The sequence below is a fragment of the Marmota flaviventris genome, chromosome X (genome assembly GCF_047511675.1).
Source record: "Marmota flaviventris isolate mMarFla1 chromosome X, mMarFla1.hap1, whole genome shotgun sequence".
NCBI lineage: Eukaryota > Metazoa > Chordata > Mammalia > Rodentia > Sciuridae > Marmota > Marmota flaviventris.
The window spans coordinates 56,820,057-56,843,864 of NC_092518.1; the positions used below are offsets into that span (position 1 = coordinate 56,820,057).

Consider the following 23,808-nt stretch of genomic DNA (forward strand, 5'->3'; position numbering starts at 1 on the left):
CATTCCCCACTCCTTTTTCTGACTACTTTTAATCTTAAAAGTAATGCATCACAATTATTGAAGGGTTTCACATTTCATGAGTTGTTTTGCGTTCCCTGGAATCATTTTCAGCATGGCCTCCATTTTAGATTCCACTCAATATTAGACCCTGATTTATCTAACTACACTGACTACCTAACTTAAAATCTGGCTTCATTTCCCCCTCTAATTTGGGAACTCCTTACTGCTGTAAGGAAGGGGGGCGAAGAGGATCTTTCCGGCTTCTTCAGGCTGAAAAGGGACGGTGTGGGGCAAGCAGTTTGGAGTCCCCCTTTAATAATCGGGTCTATCGAGTGGTCCATGATAAAAGTCCAATTGAGAAGTATTAGGCTGGAGGGCCATTCGAGGGATAGGTGGTCTATAAGAGAAACAAGAATTCATTAGTTTACTGGAACCATATTGATGCAGCAATAAATGTCACAGCACAGGAATATGCCAATGAGTATAATGGCCAAGACAGAGACTAACAATGTTTTTCACCAGGAAGTACCAAGAACCAGGAGCTAAGATATTGTTTCCACGACAAAGTTGCTGAGGACATGGCTTCTATCTGAGCATGTAAATCTTTAAGGACCTTTGTCACCTTGCCAGAAATGTCGGGGATGTAAACACAACAACTAACATTTAGGTTTACAGATGTCCTTTTCCTTTAAGATATAGTCTAATAATTTAATGTCATCTGATCTTGCAAAATCCTTTTACTAGTATGACCTGTGTCTAATAAAGAAACCTTTAATTCTGCTACTTAGGGCTGGATAACCATACTAGCAAACACCAAACCTACCTGTGTAGGTTAGGAATATCTGTGGGCCTTAAACTAAAAACTACTCTGGCAGTTCCTTTTAATAGTTATCAGACATTCCTGTCTGAGAATCTCTTTCGTAGCCTCCAGTTTACTTATTTTTGGAAGTTACATTTAATTATTATTATCATTTAAAATGTCCAGGAACAACTGTGCTTTGGCTTTAACTATCTTTGCTAAGTGTTTAAGATGAAGCAATTCAAACTGACTTTTGTTCTTATCTATTGTCAACAGTCAGCTGATTTTCCCTGGGAGTCCTCGGGGAACTTCATAGCAGCTTCTCAGTTCTGCTAGTGCCATTTGCGCCAGGATGGGTCCAGGCCTTGCTTGACCATGTGGCTTCCCTCGGAAGCATCAGGGATGTTTCCCCTTTTCTGATGACCCTCCTCTTCACAGCAAATGCACCGATTGGCTTTCTGTCCTCCACTGGTCTCATTAATCTCCCTGTTCAGGAGGTTATGTGGCCTAGAGTTGCAGAGCCCTTTGGAGAAGTCCCCTATTCCCTGATTCAGACTGACTCAGAGGGCAAGAGCCAAATTTTTAATTTTAAAACTTAATCTTAAACATCCAGCAAATAAGTTAACAGCCTTCTATTAAGAGCACTGGGCTTTAATGTCTATCTCTCTATCCTGTAGGTGATAACTCCTTATCTTAAGTTGACCCAGGTTGTGAGTTCTTAAAGCAGTACCTCTTTAAAACATTAACAGGCAATCCTTAAACCATCTATAAGCAAACTACAAAACAAAACTAACTAGGGTAAAAACATATTTAGCTTACATAATAGCTACCTTGAATTCTGGCAGGGTTATACATCATAATTTCCTATTTGAGATCCTAGTAATCTTGGCAAAAACCTACTTTTGGACACAACTTTAACTGTACTGAAATCTGGCTTACTTCTTTCATAGCCACTTTCACATGTAGTGAGATGGGACAGAGCCTTATCTCAAGTAAGGCAGGGCTCTTTATAAATCTCAAGTACTATAGTTCTGAAGCTGATCATTTTACAAAGTTTACATAAATTGTTGTTCAAGTTTACATGAACATTAGCTAACACAACATAATATCACACCTAAAACATGAATTAAAGGCTGAAAGCTTTTAACCTCTTGTAGAAAAGTAGTAATGTATTTTTGTGTTTTGCAATAAAACCTTCTCACAGATTAGGCTCTCATTAACTTAAGAATACATTTAAATTGTATCTCAGTATAAAAAGTAACATGGAACTGTACATATCTTATTGATAACAAGTCCAGTTGTAGAACACAAATGATATAAACAAATCTCCAACATGTTTTTCTTTTAAGCCTAAAATTACCATACAACTTTAGAACACCAGCTTGATATAATGTTCTTTTGAAGCTTCTACCTTACAGACTTGTATACCTGGAAGATATGAACACATTAACAGCACCATAATTACATTGATGTTTTTATATTAACTGAGGTTAGCTTTTAAAGTAACAACATTACAATATTGAAAAATAACAGCTGTTGTTTAACCATAGTTGTATAATCTTTAATTTCTTTAAGATTACTTGCTCAAAAACTTACACACATAACCAACTTACACAGACCTTTTTTATCACTTACTTAAACCTTCTTAATTACTTAATCACATAGACTCTCTTATCCAGAAACACATTTTCCCTCTATTAAATCCATATCTAAAACTTTCTAGTTTTTTTCCATCTGTTAACCTCCTTTTGTTCACACTTTAAAACAATATCTGTAAATTTCTGAATTTAAGCAGATTATTTTATAGACATCAACATTTTATCTGTTTACCCAATTTAAATTGAACCATTTGAATCACGTGAATCAAAGATATTTGGATCCATTTTTAAATTTTTTTTTATGAGCGCTCCTCATCTGTCAATTGTCATATCACTGCAGGATATATGGACATACACACATACAGACATACCGACATACAACACATAACACAAGTGTAACACCCTAGTAGCTTTTTCAGGTGAAATCTCCATTGCAATGTTTAAAAACTCCACAGTTGATCAGAAATAGAACTGATCAGGAAACATTAACCCGTCTGTGGGATTAAAATCATGAGCTCCAAAAAAAAAAAAAAAAATACAGAATCTAAGAAAAAGCAAGAGTCCTAAAAAAGTAATTAGTAAATACCATATAATTTACTTTTTGGTTGGGGTCTAGTTTGAGTTCAGGTAAAAAGACACTTTAACTCTTTTTTTTTTTTCCTTGGGTCAGAAATCTGTCTCCTGCTGAGTGCCCCAAGCTTCTTCTATTTGTATATCAGCTTAAGTCCTGGCTGAGGTCTGGAAGGAACTGGGAAAAAACTGGAATTCTGAGCAGAAACCTCATGCCTAAGGCATTTTAGCTATAAGTCATAATTCTTTATATCTCTTTACATTAGAAACACTTGCCCACACAAAACTGAAAATAGGATCTTTTTCTGATAATATAAAGGCCACCATCAGAGGAAATTCCCTCAGGATCATTAAGCTGCTTCCTTTGTTCTGAAGTTCCTAAAGTAGTATTAAGTTCTACCATGTATATCTAAAATCAAGCTTTAAAAATTTTTAAGTCTGTTGCTAATTAATGTCATTTTAATAAGCCAGACCAACGTTTTAATTTAGCACCCCCCTTTTTTTTTCCTGAATCTTACACACTGAGGGGAACAGATATCATAATTTATTATCTTTGCCCAAGTTAATGCACTGGAATACCTAGTGAAATTTTCTCAGGCTACCCAGTTCAAAATTGAAACTTTCTAATTTTTTTACCCTAAGTATTTAAGTTTTCTTTCTTTCTTTTTTTTTTAATCATTGCTTATGATTCTGAAATTTTTGTGTTTTTTTTTTTTAATATTTTATTTTTTAGTTTTCAGCGGACACAACATCTTTGTTTGTATGTGGTGCTGAGGATCGAACCCGGGCCGCGCGCATGCCAGGCGAGCGCGCTACCACTTGAGCCACATCCCCAGCCCCAGTATTTAAGTTTTCTAGCATGAACTATCTGAAATCAAACTAAACAATTGCTTAAACCCAACTTTTAACTGCAAGATAGTGCAATGCTTTAGAAACCCATTCAGATACCAAATTGTTACAATAAAAAATCATCTTTTAGATACACATTTAGCCAAGATCATCCCCAAGAAACAATCTATAACATCAACACATTACTGTATTTATTGTCCCATTAGTTAAGCAAACAGAGGTGGGGTAATCCCTAAAGTGCAGGTAAGGAAGAAGGAAACTCCCCAAAGCAAAATGGCTTTGGCAGCTGCTGGGAGCCCCTTAGTTCCACCTTTTACTTATAGGATTAGTTCCTCTGGCTTGGTCTGACCCCAGGCACTAGGCATTTCTCACATCTTCTAACTTTTCAGTAGTCAGCTTCCCCAAAATTTCATCTTCTGCTTGCAGTTGTTTCGAGTTTGAGAAAAGTTTAAGCGAGATATCAACGTTTTTAGACCCCAGGCATTTCCCTCTGCAGTGGGCGTGCTCAAGCCAACTATGGGAAGAAAAGAAAACACTGCTTCCCTAATCTTGCTTAACAAAAGGTGGGGGGGTAAAGTTTATCAAAGTTCTTTAAAACACAGCTAAGAGAGGTGTAAAAGGTGAGAACAGAAAAGCTGGCGGTTCTATTGACTTTTGGTCCCTCACAGGAGAAGCATTAGGTTAAAATTTAGCTAAAGTTACTTCCACACATCTAAGGCCGTTTGGAATTTGGGACTCTGCATCGGTCCAAAGTAAAACAATGCCATCACACTTAACAGAGACACAGACAAAAAGACACACAAAGATCATCATGCAGCTCCCGTTCGTTCACAACCCCAAGATCTACAATCTTGTGACTCAAGGAGAATGGAGGGAAAAGGGGGAGGAGCAGAAGGATTGAGTGATAGGATCTTGGGGGAAGGGGTCGGAGTGGAGGCAGGGACCAAGAAAGGCTTCAGGGACAGAGGCGTGGAATGGCTTTGTCCCATACTGGGAGTTACTCAGGCAGAGACAGGGACAATACAAACGTGACACAGAGACAAGGACAAACAGTAAACGGTTAACACAAGTTTAGAGGCAAAGATTAAAGACAGACTGTGAATCCAATCTGAGAGAAAGAATTGCCGGCGAAACCAAATGGGTTGGCAGCAGAGTACAAACAAGGGCACTCTTGTCCCTCTACCAACTGGGGGCACTTTCGCCCCCCCAATCCTCTAAGGCGTCCCTTAAGAGGAGTGGCCTGTGGATTAGGACACGTCTGTCACCACTGCCAGGGAGAATTTACACTCTCCGCTGACGGCCACGCTGCCAACCCAACCAAACCAATCCAAGCCAAAAACCAAACCTGAACCAAAAAGCTCTGAGAACTTATGCTCTCCACCGAGCCAAAAACCAAAAAGCTCTGAGAACTTACGCTCTCCATCGAGCCAAAGACCAAAAAGCTCTAAGTGATTGCAAAGGAAAAGCAAGAAGGAGAACAAGGAGGAGAAGAAAAGGAGGAAGAAGAAGAGGAAGAGGCGCCTTACTTACCCCCTAAAGGAGTCCGTTGGAGGTCTCCTTGTCCGGTGATGCGCTTTTCCCGGCCAACGCACCAAATGTAAGGGTCCCGCGAAACGTCGGAGAAAGAGACCACCAAGTGACCACTCATGCAATTGGCAGAAGGGGGATTTATTGAACCAGCATGCTGGGGCTCCGTGCCCGCTCAAGAAGGGAAAGCAGCCAGAGCCCCAAGCAGGGGCTGAGCACTGCTTAAGTACACTTTTTGGGGAGGGCGGAGGGCTTTGTATACATCAGAACAAATCATCATGAGGCACGGGAAAATTGAACAACAACTCCTAAACATGATTAGTTCATTCATTGGCGGGAACAGGTCAGGCTGGAGTGATAGGTCATTCCTAAGGAGGGGGTTACATTTAAACTGATTGGTCCAGGCCCTGCAATGCCTACGTGCGACCACACAGAGCCTTTATTAAACAACCAAATAGTCAGGGGAAATATTTACTGGGCAGTTCCAAGCATTGTCTTAACAGCTACAGAAATTTCAGGTTTTGCAGGTAGCATAGGAACCTAACAATACCTAATCCTTTACATTTTAACTCAGACCTTGCAGCTTAGAAACTTTACAACACCCGGTCTTTTACCCTTTAACTTTTACACTTTAACTTCAATTTCTTTTACCCTTACAGGTTATTTCTTAAGATTTCTTTGCTTTTCCTTTTATTGCCAAATCATCTTGAAACTATTTCTTCCATATTTCATGCTACACAATGAAAGAAAGAAAAAATGAGTCTATTTTACTACTGACAGGGTTGAAAGCAGTTAATTAGGTCACTGCCATATTATTTTTTCTATACTGAGATTTGGAGGTATGATAGATTTGATAGGATAAAATTTGTTTCCTGGATTGGTTCTCATCAAAATTTCTAAATTTATAGCATTTTTGCTTTGCTTCTTTATCTCCCTTTTCCATTCTTTCTTTGTTTTTTTGTTTTGTTCAGTGTTTATGTTTACTTCAGTTTTTACTCTTACTGTGGGCATTCACAGAGATATAGTTGGATATCAAAGAGACTATTTTTAGGGTTCCATAAGTTGTACCTACTTGTGAGATTGTTTTTTCCCCAAAATTCTGCTTTATAATGTAGAACATAATTCAGTAAATACTTATATGTTGCCTATTATGTTCTAGGCATTTTTCCAGGCTTTAAAATATTTAAAAACAATTTCATATTTACAGAAAACTCAGAAGAGTAGTACAAAGAACTCCTGTATATCCTTTGCCAGAGACTCTAGATTCAAGTTTTCTAGTAATGACCTATATAAAAATGGATTCAGTGTAGGAGTAAATGTCTCTAGTCTTCTTTAATCTAGAATACTGCTTCATTCTTGCCTTGACATTCATGACCTTGAGAGTTTATAGAATTTGACTTAATTTGAGTGTATTCAGTTTCCTTATTATTGGAATAGGTTATGAATTTGATGCCAGCTAATCACATGAGAAATTATATGTTCTCTTCTTACCTTCCTATTTGGTGGCATAAAGAATTGGTTTATCCTATTATGGGTTGTGCTCATTTTGATCTCTTGATTAAAATGGTGTCTTCCAGGTTTTTGCACTGTAGACTTCCAGGTGTTTGTACCATAACCTTGAGCATTTTCCCTTGGTTATTAGTAAGGATTTTATGGGGTAACATTGATATTTTGGAAATCTAATATCTCATTTCACTTTCACCACCTATATTCTTTCTCCCATTTTTCTAACTTTTTTGAGGTATAATTGAAAAAAATTGTATATATTTATAATGCATAATGCTAGTTTTTGCAGCACTAGGGTTTGAATTCAGGGCCTCATATATGTTATGCAAACATTTTTTTGGGAGCTAGGCTAACTCTTTACCAGTGAGCTACATCCCCATTCCAATGTGATATTTTGATACATGTATACAGTGGGAAAAGATTACCACAGTCAAGTTAATGTGCATACTCATCATCACTTAGTTATCATTTTTCATGGAGAAACATTTCAGATCCACTTTCTTTGCAATTTTGAAGTATAAGTTATTATTAACTATAGTCACTATGCTGTACAATAGATCTCTAGAATTTATTTATACTAAATATCTGAAACTTTGTACCCTTTGACCAACATCTTTCCCTCACCCCCAATACCCCTAACCCCCGACAACCACCATTCTGCAGTCAGGTTCTTTAAGTTCAGCTTTGTCAGATTCCACATATAAGTAAGATCATTTTTTTAGTTATGTGTATTTTTTTTTTTTTTGGTGCTGGGAATTGAACCCAGGGCTTTGTACATGTGAGGCAAGCACTCTACCAACTGAGCTATATCCCCAGGCCCATAAGTAAGGTCATTTTTAATTGGGCTGTTTATCTTTTGATTATTGAGTTGTAAGAGTTTGTTTTTTGTTTTTGTTTTTGTTGTTTTGGTGCTGGGGAATGAACCCAGAGGTACTTAACCACTGAGCCACATCCCCAGTCCCCACTTTTTAAAAAATATTATTTTGAGACAGGGTTGCACTAAGTTACTTAGTCCTCTCTAAATTGCTGAGACTGACTTTGAACTTGTGATCCTCCTGCCTCAGCCTCCCGAGCTGCTGGGATTACAGTTATGTACCACCATGCTGGCAAAAGTTCTTTATATATTCTGGTTATTAAATCCTTATATGATTTGCAAATATTTTCTCCCATTTTGTGAATTGTCTTCTCACTCTTAATAAGGTCCTTTGATCCACAAGTATCTAATTTTGATTAGGTTCAGTTTTATCTTGTCATGTTTAAGAAACCATTGCCAAATCCAAAGCTATGAAGATTTTTCTGTTTTCCTCTCAGGATTTTATAACTTTAGCTTTTAAATTCAGGCCTTAGATCCATTTTGAGTTAATTTTTTGTATGGTATAAGGTAAGGGTACAACCTCATTCTTTTGCATGTGGATATCCAACTTGTTCCATTTGTTAAAAAGACTGTTCCAGGGGCTGGGGTTGTGGCTCAGTGGTAGAGCATTCACCTAGCATGGGTGAGTCCCAGGGTTTGATCCTCAGCATTACATAAAGATAAATAAATAAAGGTATTGTGTCCATCTACAACTAAAACATATTTTTAAAAAAAGATTGTTCTGCCAGGTCTGGTGACACACACCCATAATCTCAATTACTTGGAAGGCTGAGGCAGGAGGATCACAAATTCAAGGCCAGTCTGGCAACTTAGCCAGACCCTGTCTCAAAAAAAAAAAAAAAAAAAAAAAGATTTGGGGATGGCCTGGTGTTGGTGATGCATGCCTGTAATTGTAGAGACTGCTGAGGCTGAGACAAGATTGCAAGTTCAAGCCCATCCTAAGTAACTTAGTGAGACTCTGTCTCAAAATTTACAAATAAATAAATAATGGCTCAGTGGTGAAGCCCCCCTGTATTCTATCATGGGTACCCAACAAAAAATAAATAAAATTTTGGGGAGTATGCTCAGGGGTAGTATGCTTTCCTAACATGTACTAGGCCCTGGGTCCAACCCACCCATACCACATGAAACAACAAAAACAAAACTTGTTTATTCTCCACTGAATGGTTTTCATACCCTTGTCAAAAATTATTTGACCATATATATGAGGATTTATTTTCGTGTTCTTGTCACAGAAGAGTGAGGAGCGGTAGCTCCAAATCTCAGTTCTTGTGGTTGCAATGAAAGAAGATTTAACATCAGACATGAAAAGCCAAGCAAGAGAATTTTATTGTGAGTGAAAGTGTAGTTAGGTTCAAGCAGAGAGCACTCTCAATGGAGAGAGAATAGGCTGTCTCCAAGTGTAGAACAACAAAGGAAACAGTACTGTTTTCAAATATATTGCTGTTTTATGGGTGCCTTGAAAGCTGGGGTCCACCTTGTACACTCTTTGCCAATTAGATGTTCAACTCTTCCTTCATGTTGGGTGGGAGAGTTTTTAACAGTCATGATGGCCATGCTATGTCCCGTCCAGCAGGATACATCAACGTGGGCAGTGAACCTAGATGGGGAGGAATGAAGGGACAAGAGACACAGAAGGATGACAGCAAGACAGGTATCTGATCAAGCTGCAAACTTTTATTGTTCACACAGGGGTATTTATATGCTGGGGATGGGGAAGCTCTCTAATCAACAACTGCTGGATGTGGGTGGTAAAACTGCCAGGTGCAAGATGTCTGATGATCCTGATAACCGCAGGATGTTCCAGGGAGATAGGTGGCTGCAGGATGCCTCCCAGGCAGGATGTCTCCCAGGGGGCTGTCAGGCTAATCTTTGAAGGAGAATTTCCTTCTAGTCCCTGACAATGCTATTCAGGGGGACATTATCTACAAGTTAATCCTATGTTGATGTGGGTATTGGGGGTCAGTGGCCAGACAAACTTTACCTTGGTGTGTCTGCACTACTAAAGAAATTTCTCTTCTGAAATACATTGAGAAACTTATGGCCATAAATCCTAACAGTGACCCCAATAGACCCTGTCAGGAGTTAACCCTATTGATCTTTCTTTCTTGATCCATTTCTTAATTGGCTCACTTTGTTTCTCTTTGTTTATTCTCAGGGTTTATGAACCTGTTTTTCTATATGTAACTCAATTATTTATTTGCCTTAAAAGCAATTTAAAGAAAACCCATGACCCTTCCATGTTATTGGTTTGCATTTCACTGCTCATTACTAAATACTAACACTCTTATTTCTACTATTTTGGTTTATATGTCCCTCCTCCTATCAGTACCACACTGTTTTGTTTTGTTGCTTTGTGGCACTGCACTTTTGAAAGAGAAACATGAGATTTCCACCATTGTCCTTTTCAAAGATAATTTTGGCTATTGTGAGTCCCTTGAAATTACATGTGAATTTTAGGATGGTTTCTTCCAATTCTGTAAAAGCTATTGGAATATTTATAGAGTTTGCATTAAATCCGTACATATCTTTATTTAGGTCTTTAATTTCTTTTAGCAATGTTGCCAAAAGCTCAGTCCTTGTTCCTGATGCCAATCCAATAATGAGGGCATGGTTTTGAGAAAAAGGAAAAATAAGATTTATTCCTTTTCTAGCAAAGGAGAAACACTGGGGATTCCTGTCCCAAAGGCTGTGATTTTGCCTATCAACAGGAACAGGGGGCTTTCATAGAGGTTATTCAGAAAATGAGATTAGGGAAGAGAGATCAGGAAGGAGAAGATCAGGGAGGAGAAGGTTAGGGAAAAGATCAGAGAAAAGGTTAGGGAAAAGATCAGGGAGTAGAGAATCAGGAAGGAGAAGGTTAAGGAAAATATGATCAGGGAGAAGAAGGTTGGGAAAAAGAAAACAAACAAACAAAAAAAATGTAAGTTTCAAAGCTACAAGTGATATACTCAAAACATCAAGTGAACCTCTGTTACAGCAATGTTTTCCAATTTTCAGTGTGCAAATCTGTACTTCCATGATTAAATTTATTCCTAAGTATGTTATTCTTCTTTATGATTATAAGATCCTTGCTTAGCATCTGGATGGCCATCTTAAGAGACAACCCATTTTAAGGAAAAAGTTTCGCTTTCTGCCCAAGGGCCTTTCTTGAGAAAGGCTCACCACTCCCTCATACCAACCCAACCCAACCCTTAACCACCTACATTAGGACCCGCCCAGCTCTGATTCCTGAGCCTCTCCCCAAAAAGTCCCAGAACCCAACCCTGTTTTGCCTCTCTCTCCTATAGAGAGATGGCCTTTATTTGTCAGCTCTGACAAATAAACTCTCTTGTTTATTTCTGCCTGGTCTCTGTCTTTCATTTCTTCCTCACTCATCTCTTGTTCCTTCAATGATGATGTAAATGGAATTGTTTTCTTAATTTTTCTTTTGGATTGTCCAATGCTATTGTATAGAATTACAACTGATTTTTGTATGTTAGTTAGTTTCTTTTTTTTTAAATGTAGTGCTGGGGAATTGAGCACAGGGCCTTATGCATGCTAGACAAGCACTCTACCAACTGAGCTATACCATCAGCCCCTGTGTGTTAGTTTTGAGTCCTGTAACTTTACTGAATTCACTTATTTTAAGTTTTATTTTTTGCATGAGGATTCTACATATAAGTATTCTACATTCTACATATAGTATTCTACATATAAGATCATATCACCTCCTAAAAGAGATAATTTTACTTCCTCCTTTCTACTTTGGTTGACTTTTTTTTGAGAAAAGGGAAAAAAAGCTTTATTGCTTTGCTAGCAAAGGAGAAACACAGGAGACTTCAATCCCAAAGGCTATGGTTTTGCCCATCAGCAAGGTTACATTCCTTGTGTTCTCTGTGGGAGTTGTAATTCACTTGTTAATTTGGGTGTTAGTCATTTCTGAGATCTTCTGATGCCATCCGCAAAGTCTGGATTACTTCATTTCTATGGTGGGTGTGTACTCAAAGACAAATAAATCTGCCTAAAATGGGGAAGAAAGGTAATGCTGTTTCCCCTGAGATTAGGGAGAGGGAGAAATTAGGGAGGAGCAGGGAGAGAGGAAGAGAAAGAAACATGTCCACTTAAAAAATAAGTTGCAGTGGCAGAGCAGCAAGGGCTATATTCAAAGCATAAAGTGAACCATTGTTACATTTTCCCCGCTGTCAATTTCTATATTCCATTTCTATGGAAAAATGGGTTACAACATCTCCAAGCTGCTTCCTGCTGAAAGAGGGCAAAGTTGGGGGAAGTAACCCAAAGTTTTTGTTCTCTATCAGGTGAGGCAAAGACAGTTAAGGGTATTTAGCATCAGAGCAGTCCAGAGGTCCACAGTGGCAGATGGCAGGTGACTGGACAAGGTAGACATAGGGCAGGGATCATGCAAAGGCAACAATAAACTAGACAGCAAAGCATTACTTTCTTGTAAACAAGGAGCACAAAAGCAATTAGTAATTCAGCCAGTCTCTGGAAACCATGAAGACAGTAACTCATAATCATATCAGTGAAAAACAGACCAAGTTTATCAATGTAGGAGGTTAGGAAGATTTGAAAGTCTATGAGATCAGGTTCAATTAACTCAGGACAAACTTGGGACTCTAGAGCCCTTTGTGATCATTATTATTAGGCATTCCCACACAAGAACCCTTCCTTTATAGCCTCCAGCTTTACTTACTTTTTGTAGAGCTGACACAAAGTACACATTTAAATATATATATATATATTTTCTCCTTTTAAATGTCCATGTAGGACTGTGCTTTGGCTAACTTCTTCTTCCTGCCAGTATTTAATACCAAGTTGGTCAAAACGGACCTTGTTCCTACAACTCTTGAGTCAGCTGAGATTCCTCAGAGATCACTCTTGGGGACCTGTGTGAAGCCCCTTGGTTCCTTTAGTTTTCCTCTACTAGTGTGCCACCCGCCAGGATGGGTAAGAGTCTTGCTGACCATATGTGGCTTCTCTTGGAAGCATCAGGGACATTTCCATCTCCAATGACCCTTTGGTTGACTTTCATTTAAGTTTCTTAGCTCATGGCTTCAAGTAGAACTTCCAGAACTATGTTGAAGTAGTAAGTCATTGATTTTAGAGGAAAAGTTTTCACTTGTTCACGATTGAGTATAAATGCTAGCTATGAGTTTTATGGTCTTTATTATATTGAGGAAATTTCTGTGTATTCTTAGTTTGACTTTTTTTTTTTTTTGGTATTGGGGATTGAAACTTGGGGTACTTCACCACTGAGCCACATCCCAATCCTTTACATTTATTTTTTAAATTTTGAGACAGGGTCTTGCTAAGTGGCTGAAGCTGGCTTTGAACTCGGGATCATCCTGCTTCACCCTCTGGAGTTGCTGTGATTGAAGGCATGTGCCACCATGCCCAGCTTTTTGCTTGACTTTTTAATCATGCATGATTGTTGGATTTTGTCAAATGCTGCTTCTGAATGAATTGAGATTTTCATGTATGTTGTGATTTGGATATAAGGTAGTCCCCTCAAAAAAGCTCATGTTAGGGAATTGAACAGTGTTCGGAGGTGAAGTGATTAGATTGTGAAAACTGTTTCTTAATCAGTAGATTAATTCATTTAATGGGTTAAAAGGACTGTGTGGTAACTGTTGGCAGGTGGGGCATGGCTGGAGGAAGTAGATCATTGGGAGCATGTCTTTGGTGTTTTTCTTCTGTTTGTTGCACCTTTCTCTCTCTCTCTCTCTCTCTCTCTCTCTCTCTCTCTCTCTCCCTCCCTCCCTCCCTCCCTCCCTCCCTCCCTCTCTCTCTCTCTCCCCACCCCCCTCCTTCTTGGTTGCCATGATCTGAGAAGCTTTCCTCCACCATGGCCTTCTTCTATGATATTCTGTCTCACCTTTGGTCCAGAGTAATGGCATTGGCCAAACATGGATAGAGTCTCTGAAACTGTGGACCCAAAATAAACTTTCTCTTCTTAGTTGTTCTTTTTTTTTTTTTTTCTTTTGGTACCAGGGATTGAACCCAGAGGTGCTTAACCACTAAGTCACATCCCAAGCCCTCTATATATTTTATTTAGAGATAGGGTCTTGCTAAGTTACTTAGGGCCTCCCTATATTGCTGAGGGCAGCTTTGAATTTGCAGTCCTCCAGCCTCAGCCTCCCTGACCTCTGGGATTACAGGCATGCACCACTGCACCTGGCTTCTTAGTTGTTCTTGTCAAATATTTTGATCACAGAGAAGATAATCTGACTAGACTAGCATAATGTACTATTTGGAGGGTACTAGGAATTGTACCTCTAGATGGTTTACCACTGAGCTATATCCCAAGTCCTTTTTAATTTTGAGACAGGGTCTTGCTGAATTGCTAAGAGTCTTGCTAAATTGCTGACAGCCTTCCTGAACTTGGAATCTTCCTGGTCAGCATCCTGAGTCACTGGATTATAGGGATATACCAACACACCTAACTCTATCATTTTTAATACATCATATATAAAATATATAATGTATGTTTTATATATATATATATATATATATATATATATATATATATATATATATATATATATATATATATATATATGGATGGAGTGGAACCCAGGGGTGCTTAGTGACAGCCACATCCTGAGCCCTTTTTATTTTTATTCTTTTTGGGGACAGGGCCTCTAATTTGCTGAGGCTGGCTTTAAGCTTGCAATCCTCCTGCCTCAGCCTCTCAAATCACTGGGATTACAAGCATGTACCACTGTACCCAGCTAATATATCATAATTTCATTAATTTTATGAACATTTTGAAAGGAGGATACATGCATCATGGACTTTTACTGCTTAAGTCAGTTAGGGTGTATTTCTCTCTCTCTCTTTTTCCCCTCAATACTAGGAATTGAATCCAGGACCTTGCACATGTGAGACATGCACTCTCCCACTGAGCTACATTTCCAGTCCTTTTAAATTTTTTATTTTGTTTTATTTTTGGTACAGGGGATTGAACCCAGGGGTGCTTAACCACTGAGCCATATCCGCAGTCCTTTTTTTTTTTTTAAAATTTATTAGTTGTTGATGGACCTTTATTTGTTTATATGTAGTGCTGAGAATTGAACCAGTGCCTCACACATGCTAGGCAAGCGCTCTACTGCTGAGCCACAACCCCAGCCCCTATCCCCAGCCTTTTTTAAATATTTTATTTAGAGACAAGTTCTCACTGAGTTACTTAGGGCCTCACTAAGTTGCTGAGGCTGGCTTTGAACCTGCAGTCCTCCTGCCTCAGCCTCTAGAGCCACTGGGATTACAGATGTGTGCTACCATGCCCAGCTCCCTGTCCATTTTTTTTAATATTTTTTTTTAGTTGTAGGTGGACAATATCTTTATTTCATTTTTATGTGGTGCTGAGGATCAAACCCAGTGCCTCATGTGTGCTAGGCAAGCATTCCACCGCTGAGCCATAACCTCAGTCCTTTTTTTTTTGTTTACGTTGAGACAGGGTCTTGCTAAGTTACTGAGAGTTTTACTAAGTTGCTGGGGCTGGGCTTGAACTTGCCATCCTCCTTCCTTAGCTTCCTGAGTAGCTGTGGTTGCAGGTGTCTGCCACCATGCCTGGCCAGGGTGTATTTCTTAAGAATAGGATATTCTCCTTTATAAATGAAATATAGTCATCAAGTTCAGGAAATTTAACATTAATGAGTACATTGATCTACAATGCATATTCTAATTTTATCAAATGTACCAATAATTTACTTCACAGCAGCTGTTTAGTGAGGCTCTAAGCGACTCAGTGAGACCCTGTCTCTAAATAAAATACAAAAAAGGGCTGGGGATGTAGCTCAGTGGGTGTAGCCCTTGGGTTCAATCCCCAGACCAAAAAAAAAAACTGTTTTATCAAGGTATAGTAAATCATATACACTTGTATAATTTAGTGAATTTTGACATGCAAATTCTCATGAAGCTATCATTACAATGAAGTTTATGAACTTTTCCATACCCTTCTCCCATTTTTTCTTTCTCTTTCTTCTCACTTCTCTGTTCTTCATATCCAGACAATCACTAATTTGTTTCCTTTCATTATAGAATGATTTGCCTTTTCTAGAATTTTTATATAAATGGAATCATATGGTAAATGCTTTGTTGGTCTGGATTCTTGCACTTAGGACAATTCTGAGATTCATACATGTATTTGAATGTATTTATAGTTTTTTGTTGTTCTTTTTAGTTATATATGACAGTAGAATGTATTTTGACATATTATACATGCATGGAGTATAATTTCCTATTTTTGTGGTTATACACGATATGGAGTTACACTGGTCATGTATTCATATATGAACATGGGAAAGTTATGTCTGATTCATTGTACTGTCTTTCCCATTTCTATCCCCTCCATTCCCTCCATTGCTCCCTGTCCAATCCAGTGAACCTCCACTCCCCCTCTCTTTGTGAATTAGCATCTGCATATTAGTGAGAACTTTAGGCCTTTGGTTTTTTGGGATTGGCTTATTTCACTTAGCATTACAGTCTCCAGTTCCATTCATTTACCAGCAAATGACATAATTTTATTCTTCTTTATGGCTGAATATGTATCAGTAGTTTATCCATGAATTTTTTATGGATAGATCACTGTTTATCCATTTACCTGTTCCTGTTGATGGACATCCAGGTTTGTTTGTTTCCAGTTCTTAGCTATTTTTTATCTGTTATATATATATATATATATATATATATATATATATATATATATATGGATGAGTAGTACTGGGGATTGAACTTAGGGGAACTCTACCACTGAGCCACATCCCCAGCCCTATTTTGTATTTTATTTAGAGACAGGGTCTCACTGGGTTAGCTTAGCACCTTGCTTTTGCTGAGGCTGGCTTTGAACGCGTGATCCTCCTGCCTCAGCCTCCTGAGCCGCTGGGATTACAGGTGTGCATCACCACACCTAGCTCTGTTGCTAGCTCTTTCAGAGTATAAAATTACTAGAGGACAGAGACCTCTTTTAAAAAGTCAAAACTTTGGGCCAATTTTTTGATCAGTTTGTGTGTGTGTTATTTGAATTCAATCAGGGGTGCTCTACTACTGAGCCACATCCCCAGCACTTTTTTTTTCTCCAAAAGGATAAATATTTTATTTTTTTCCTTGATGAAGCAATAAAATTTATTACTTTTATTTAATCTTGACTCCTTTATTTTATTTTTTATTTGTTCTAATTAGTTATACGTGACAGCAGAATGCATTTTGACATGTTGTGCACAAATGGAGTACAACTTCTCATTCCTCTGGTTGTACATGATGTAGAGTGATCCCCAGCACTTATTTTTTGTTTTGAGCTGGGGTCTCACTCAATTGCTGAGGCTGGCCTTGAACTTGTAATTCTCCTGCCTCACAGCCTCAGTCTCCTGAGTCACTGGGATTAAAGGCATGCACCATTACATCTTGTTCAGATTTTTCATTTTCTCATTGTTAAATTTTAAGAGATCTTTGTATATTTTCTCCCAGTCTGTTGCTTCTGTTTTCATATTCTTTTTTTTTGGCAATTCTGGAGATTGAACCCAGGGACACTTTACCACTGAGTTACATCCCTATCCCTTTTTTAGTTTTTCTTTTAATATTTATTTTTTAGTTGTAGTTAGACAGAATAACTTTATTTTATTTACTTATTTTCATGTGGTGCTGAGGATCGAACCCAGGGTCCCACACATGCTAGGTGAGTGCTCTACTGCTGAGCCACAATCCCCGCCTTTTTTAGTTTTTATTTTGAGAGGAGAGCTTGCTAAATTTCTGAGGCTGGTCTGGAGCTTGAGGTCCTCCTAACTCAACCTACCCAATTGCTGGGAGTACAGGCATGCACTAATGCCCTCAGATCTGCTTTATAGTAAGTCTTGAGTCAGATCGTATCAGTCCTCAAATTGTGTTCTTGTCCTTTAATAATCTATGGGCTATGCTGCATCTTTTTCCTCTTCTTATAAACTTCAGAGATTTTGGTTGGGATGGCATTGAATCTGCAGATGAAGTTGGGAAGAATTGACTTCTCAACATTATTTTTAAAAATGATATTTATTTTTTAGGTGTAGATGGACACAACACAATGCCTTTATTTTTATGTGGTGCTGAGGATCGAACCTGGGTCCTGCCCATGCTAGGGGAGTGCTCTACCACCGAGCCACAATCCCAGCCCCTTCTCAACATTATTTATTCATCCTGTCTATGAACATGGAGTATTTTTCCATTTATTTAATTCTTTGATTGTATTCATCAGAGTTTTGTATTTTTCTTTATGTACATCTTATATATATTTTGTTAGATTTATTCCCAAACACTTAGTTTTCTGGATGATAACATAAATGGTTTTGTGATTTTTGTTTTGTTTTGTCATACTTGGGATCAAATCCCAAGCCTTGTGCATGCCGATGAAGTGCTCTACAACTGAGCTACAGCCCCAGCCTAGTGTTGTAGGTTTTTTTTTTTTTTCCCAGTATTATGTTTTTAAATTTAAATTCCACTTGTTCATTGCTGGCATTAAAAAGTGTTTGACTTTTGTATATTAACCTTTTATACTGTAGCCTTGCTATAATTGCTTATTATTTCTATTTTTTTCCCAGACAGTTTCCATTTCCTACATGGGCTATAATGTCATCTGCAAATAGCTTTACTTCTTCCCATTCTGTATACTTTGTATTCTTTTTTTTGTGGAAGCAAAAATAAAAAAAAAATATTATCAACTTTAGAACAATAGTTTTCATATTCAGCCACATACAATTAAGGCAGAAAGGAAAATAAAAGATCATGGAGAAAAATTTCTCAAGTAATTTCTTTTTTTTTTAATATTTATTTTTTAGTTTTCGGCAGACACAACATCTTTGTTTGTATGTGGTGCTGAGGATCAAACCCGGGCCTCACGCATGCCAGGCGAGCGCGCTACTGCTTGAGCCACATCCCCAGCCCCCCTCAAGTAATTTTTAAGAAGTGTATATGGAGACGGGCACTCCCACATAACAGGGGGCCATTTTTTCCCTAAAATATTCTTGCCACAGCTCTCCTTTCTTTGCATTTTTATTGGATCTTTTTAGTTATACGGACAGTAGAATTTATTTTGGTATAATTGTACAAGCATGGAATATACCTTATTCTAGTTAGGACCCCATTTCTATGGATGTACATGATGGTTGAATTCGCTATGGTATATTCGTGTAAGTACATAGGAAAATTATTTTGGGTTCATTCCACTCCCCCCTGCCCCTTTTTTTTTCTTAACTACATTATGTAGGATTTTCTATATGGTATTGAAAAGCAATGGTGATAGGTTCCATCTTTGCCTTGTTCTTGACCTTAGTGTGAAAACTTCAAGTTTCACACTGTTGTATATGATGTTAGATGTAGATATTTTGTATATTTTTGTTTATCAAGTTGAGGAAGTTCACTTCTTTTACTATTTTGTTGAAAGTGTTATTTTATTTTTATTTTTTAAAATATTTATTTAGTTGTAAGATGGACACAATATTTTTATTTTTATGTGGTGCTGAGGATCAAACCCAGGGCCTCACACGTGCAAGGCAGGTGCTCTATCACTGAGCTACAGCCCCAGCCTGAAAGTGTTGTTTTAAATGGTGTTGGATTTAGTCAAATATTTAGGTTATTGGGCTGGGGTTGTAGAGTTCTTGCCTAGCATGTGTGAGGCACTGGGTTTGATCCTCAGCACCATATAACCTAAATATTTTATGTATTTATTTTTATCAAACTTGTGGGCTTAGAGTTGTTCATAGTTTTCGCCTATCATTATTTTTTTTATGCCCATAAGATCTTTAGTGGTGTCCCATATTTTTTTGGAATACCAGGAATTGAATTCAGGGGCACTTGACCACTGAGCCACAACCCCAGACCTATTTTGTATTTTATTAGAGACAGGGTCTCACTGAGTTGCTTAGTTCCTTACTTTTGCTGAGGGTGGCTTTGAACTCTTGATCCTCCTGCCTTAACCTCCCAAACTGCTGGGATTACAAGCATGCACCACTGCGCCCAGCTCCCATCTCTCTTTTCTGATATTAGTAATTTGAGTCTTCTCTTTTTTTCTTAGCCTTACTAGCATATTATCAATTTTTTTGATCATTTCAAAGAATAAACTTTTGGTTTGATAAATTTTCTTCATTAATTTCCTATTTCCACCTTCATTGATTTCTACTCACATTTTTCACATTTGTGTTTTTCTGATTATTTATATTTAATTTTCTCTTCTTTTTCTATTTTCCTAAGGTAGAAGTTTAAACGATTGATTTTAGATCCTTTTTATTTTTTAAATACAGACATTCTATGCTATAATTTTCCCTCTAATCACTGCTTTCCCAGTATTCCACAAATTTTGGTAAGTTTTGTTTTTATTTTCATTTAGTGTAAAATATTTTAATTGTTCTTCATATTTCTTCTTTGATCTGCATATCATTTAGAAATGTATTATTCATTCTCTAAATTATAATTTTCAAGCTATCTTTCTGTTATTGATTTCTTCTTTAATTCCATTTGATCTGACAGCAGTCATTGCATGATTTTTATTCCTTAAGATGTATTTTATGGCCCAGAATGTGATCTATCTTGTTGACTATTCCATGTGAGCTTAAGAAGAATGTGTGTTCTGCCATTTTTGGATGAAATAGTCTATTGGTGTCTATTATATCCTGCATATTGATGGTATTTCTGATATTCTGCCTGCCAAATCTGTCCATATCTCATAAAATGATGTTGAAGTTTCCCAGTATTATAGTGTATTCATCTATTTTTCTTTGTACTTTTTGCCTCACATATTTTGACCCTCTGGTTAGTTCCTGAAACATTAAGGATTATTATGTCTTCTTGGAAGATTGATCCCTTTATTGTTAGATAATGACCCCCCCCCTTTATCTCTTGTAACATTCCTTGTTCTGAAGTCTCCTTTGTCTGAAATTAATAGTTATTTCTGCTTTCTTTTGCTTAGCATTAATATGGTGTATTTTTTCCATTTCTTTAATTTATATGTGTCTTCACATTTAAAGTGCATGTCTTATAGAGAACATATAGTTGGGTCTTATTTTATGATCTATTCTGACACTTTTTCTTTTAATTGTGTTAGCTGCTAAGGAAGGCAAACACATTTAGGGGCAAACTCCTAAATTTATGGGGGAGAAAGTTATTAACCCTTAAAAAGATTGTTAATGCAACTTCAAAGTTATTCTTTCCGTTTCAGCTAAAACTCTTTGGAGAAAGTTAGGAGAAATCAGACAAGGTTACTGAGTCACTCTGATTCATTCTTATAGGCAATCTAGAGTAAACTTGGCTCAATATAATACTGAACTGAGCATGCCCAGAAGTGTTTGTGTCCACCATATTTCCTTTTTGAACATGTGTTCTAGGATCCTGAACTGAGGATCCCCAGAGTGTTTGTAGTGTTTCTGTCTGCCTCTTTCTTTCTTTTTTTTAAGGTGGTTAGAAATTTAGAACTTAATGCAATTACAGCTAAAAATATTCAGGGATGCATTTTGAAAAATCTCACCGGAAAAAAGTTAATTGACATTTTTATTATTTTGCTATATTTAAATCCTTAGAGATTAATGAAAAATAAAAAAAAAAGAATCAGATGTACTTTAAAAGAATTGTCCATTATGATGTATTAAGAAAGAGAGTCATTCCAAGGAGCTGGAATGACTTATAAAGAGCTGGTATTCTTTATAAGCAATACAGTCTATTTTGTTCAGGAATTTGCAGTGTATTACAGTTATTTTTGAAATACAGGATGGACATTATTTCATCATTTGCTTTTTTAAAAAAATATTAGTGCTTTATAGTTATACATAATAGTGGGGCTCATTTTGATATATTCATAAATGTATATAGCATAGTATTCTATATTTTAATCCCCAGTACCACCTCCTTCCCTCTTTTTCCCTCTTCTTGACTCTGTTCCTCTACTTTATTGATCTTACTTCTATTTATTTATTTTAATTGATATGTTATAATTATATAAAATTAAAATGCACTTTGATATAATCATATGTGCACCTTATATAATTTTGTCAATTTAATTCTCCAGTTTTTCCCCTTTCCCTTCCCTCCTGCCTCATCCTTGGTTCCCACTCTTGTTCCACTCATCACCCATCTATCTTCATGTAGTCCCTCCTTTTTTTATTCCTTTTTCCCCTTTAGCTTCCACATATGAAAGGAAACATTTGGCCCTTGACTTTCTGAGTCTGGATTATTTCACTTAGCATTATGTTTTCTAGTTCCATCCATTTATCAGCATATAACATAATTTCATTCTTCTTTATGACTTGAGTAGAACTTCATTGTATATATATACCACATATTCTATATCTATTTGTCTATTGATGGATACTCAGGTTGTTTTCATAACTTGGCTATTGTGGATTGTGCTTCTATAAATGTTGGTATCCATGTTTCATTATAGTATGTTGATTTTAGCTCATTTGGATAATTACAAAGGAGTGAGATAGATGGATCTTATTAGGTGGTACCATTCCTAGTCGTTTAAGGAATCTTCATGCTGCTTTCCAAAGTGGTTGTACTAATTTGCTGTCCCAAAAACAATATGTAAGTGTATCTTTACCTCCATATCCTTACCACCAATTATTGTGTTTTGTATTATTTTTTTAAAAAAATTTGTAGTTGTAGATGGATAAAATGCCTTTATTTTATTTGTTTATTTTTATGTGGTGCTGAAGATCAAACCCAGTGCCTCATGCATACTAGGCAAATGCTCTGCCACTAAGCTACAGTCCCAGCCCTGATTTTTTCATTCTTGATGATGGCATTCTAACTGAAGTGATACTAAATCTCAGTGTAGTTTAGATTTGCATCTCCCTGATTGCTAAGGATGTTGAACATTTTTTATATGTTTGTTGACCATTTGTATTTCTTCTTTTGAGAAATGTCTTTTGAGACCTTTTACCCATTTACTAAATGGGTTATTAGGTTTTTTTCCTGAAGTTTTTGAGTTCTTAATGTTGTCTGCTTATTAATCTCCTTTTGCAAGAGTAGCTACTGAAGATTTTCTCCTGTTTTGTGGGGCTTTCTCTTCATGCTCTTCATTGTTTCCTTTACTTTAAAAAGCTTTTAAATTTAATGTTCTCCCATCTATTGATTCTTGGTTTTATTTCTTGAGCTTTAGGAGTCTTATTAAGGAAGTCAGTTCCTGTGACAATATGTCAGAGTGTTGCCTCTGTTTTTTTCTAATAGATTTCATTCTTCCTGGTCTAATTCCTAGGTCTTTGATACACTTTGAGTTTATTTTTGCACAGAGGTAAGGATTTAGTTTCATTCTTCTACATATGGATATCCAGTTTTTCCCAGCACCATTTGTTAAAAAGGCAGTCTTATCTCCAACATATGCTTTTGACCTTTGTCAAGGATCAAATGAATTTAGTCATGTGGACTTGTCCCTGTGTTTTCTAGTCTATTCTCTTGGTATCATTTCTATTTTATGACAAAACTCTTTTTTTTTTTTTTTTTTTTTTTGGTCGGAAGGGTGGTTACTGGGGATTAGAACTCAGGGGCACCCAACCACTGAGACGCATCACATCCCCAGCCCTATTTTGTATTTTATTTAGAGACAGGGTCTCACTGAGTTGCTTAATGCTTTGCCATTGCTGAGGCTGGCATTGAGCTTGTGATCCTCCTGCTTCAGCCTCCCAAGCCCCTGGGATTACAGGTGTGTACTACCATGCCCAGCTATTTTATGACAAAACTCTACTGTTTTGTTATTGTATCTCTGTAGTATAATTTAAGATCAGGTATTGTGATGCTTCCAGCTTTGCTCTTGTTGCTCAGTATTGCTTTGGGTATTCTGGTTCTTTTATTCTTCCATATAAATTTGGAACCATTTTCTTTAGTTCTGTGAAGAAAGTCCTTGATGTTTTGATGGGGATTGCATAGAATCTGTATATTGCTTTTGGTAATGTAGCCATTTTGATGATATTAATTCTACCTATCAATGAACATGGTTTCATCTTCTACTGTCTTCTCTTTCTTTCTTCATTGTTGTATAATTTTCATTGTATAGGTCTTGCACATTGCTGGCTGGCCAGCACCTCACCAGAGAATTCTTGCCTGCTTGGAAGGATAAGCCTCCTAAGAAA

General features: G+C 37.2%; 1 protein-coding gene across 1 annotated transcript in view; it reads left to right on the forward strand.

Annotated features, from left to right (window-relative positions):
* Positions 1–23,808, forward strand: part of Tex11 (testis expressed 11) — a 299,055-nt gene that overhangs the window by 59,007 nt on the left and 216,240 nt on the right. The window lies entirely within an intron of this gene.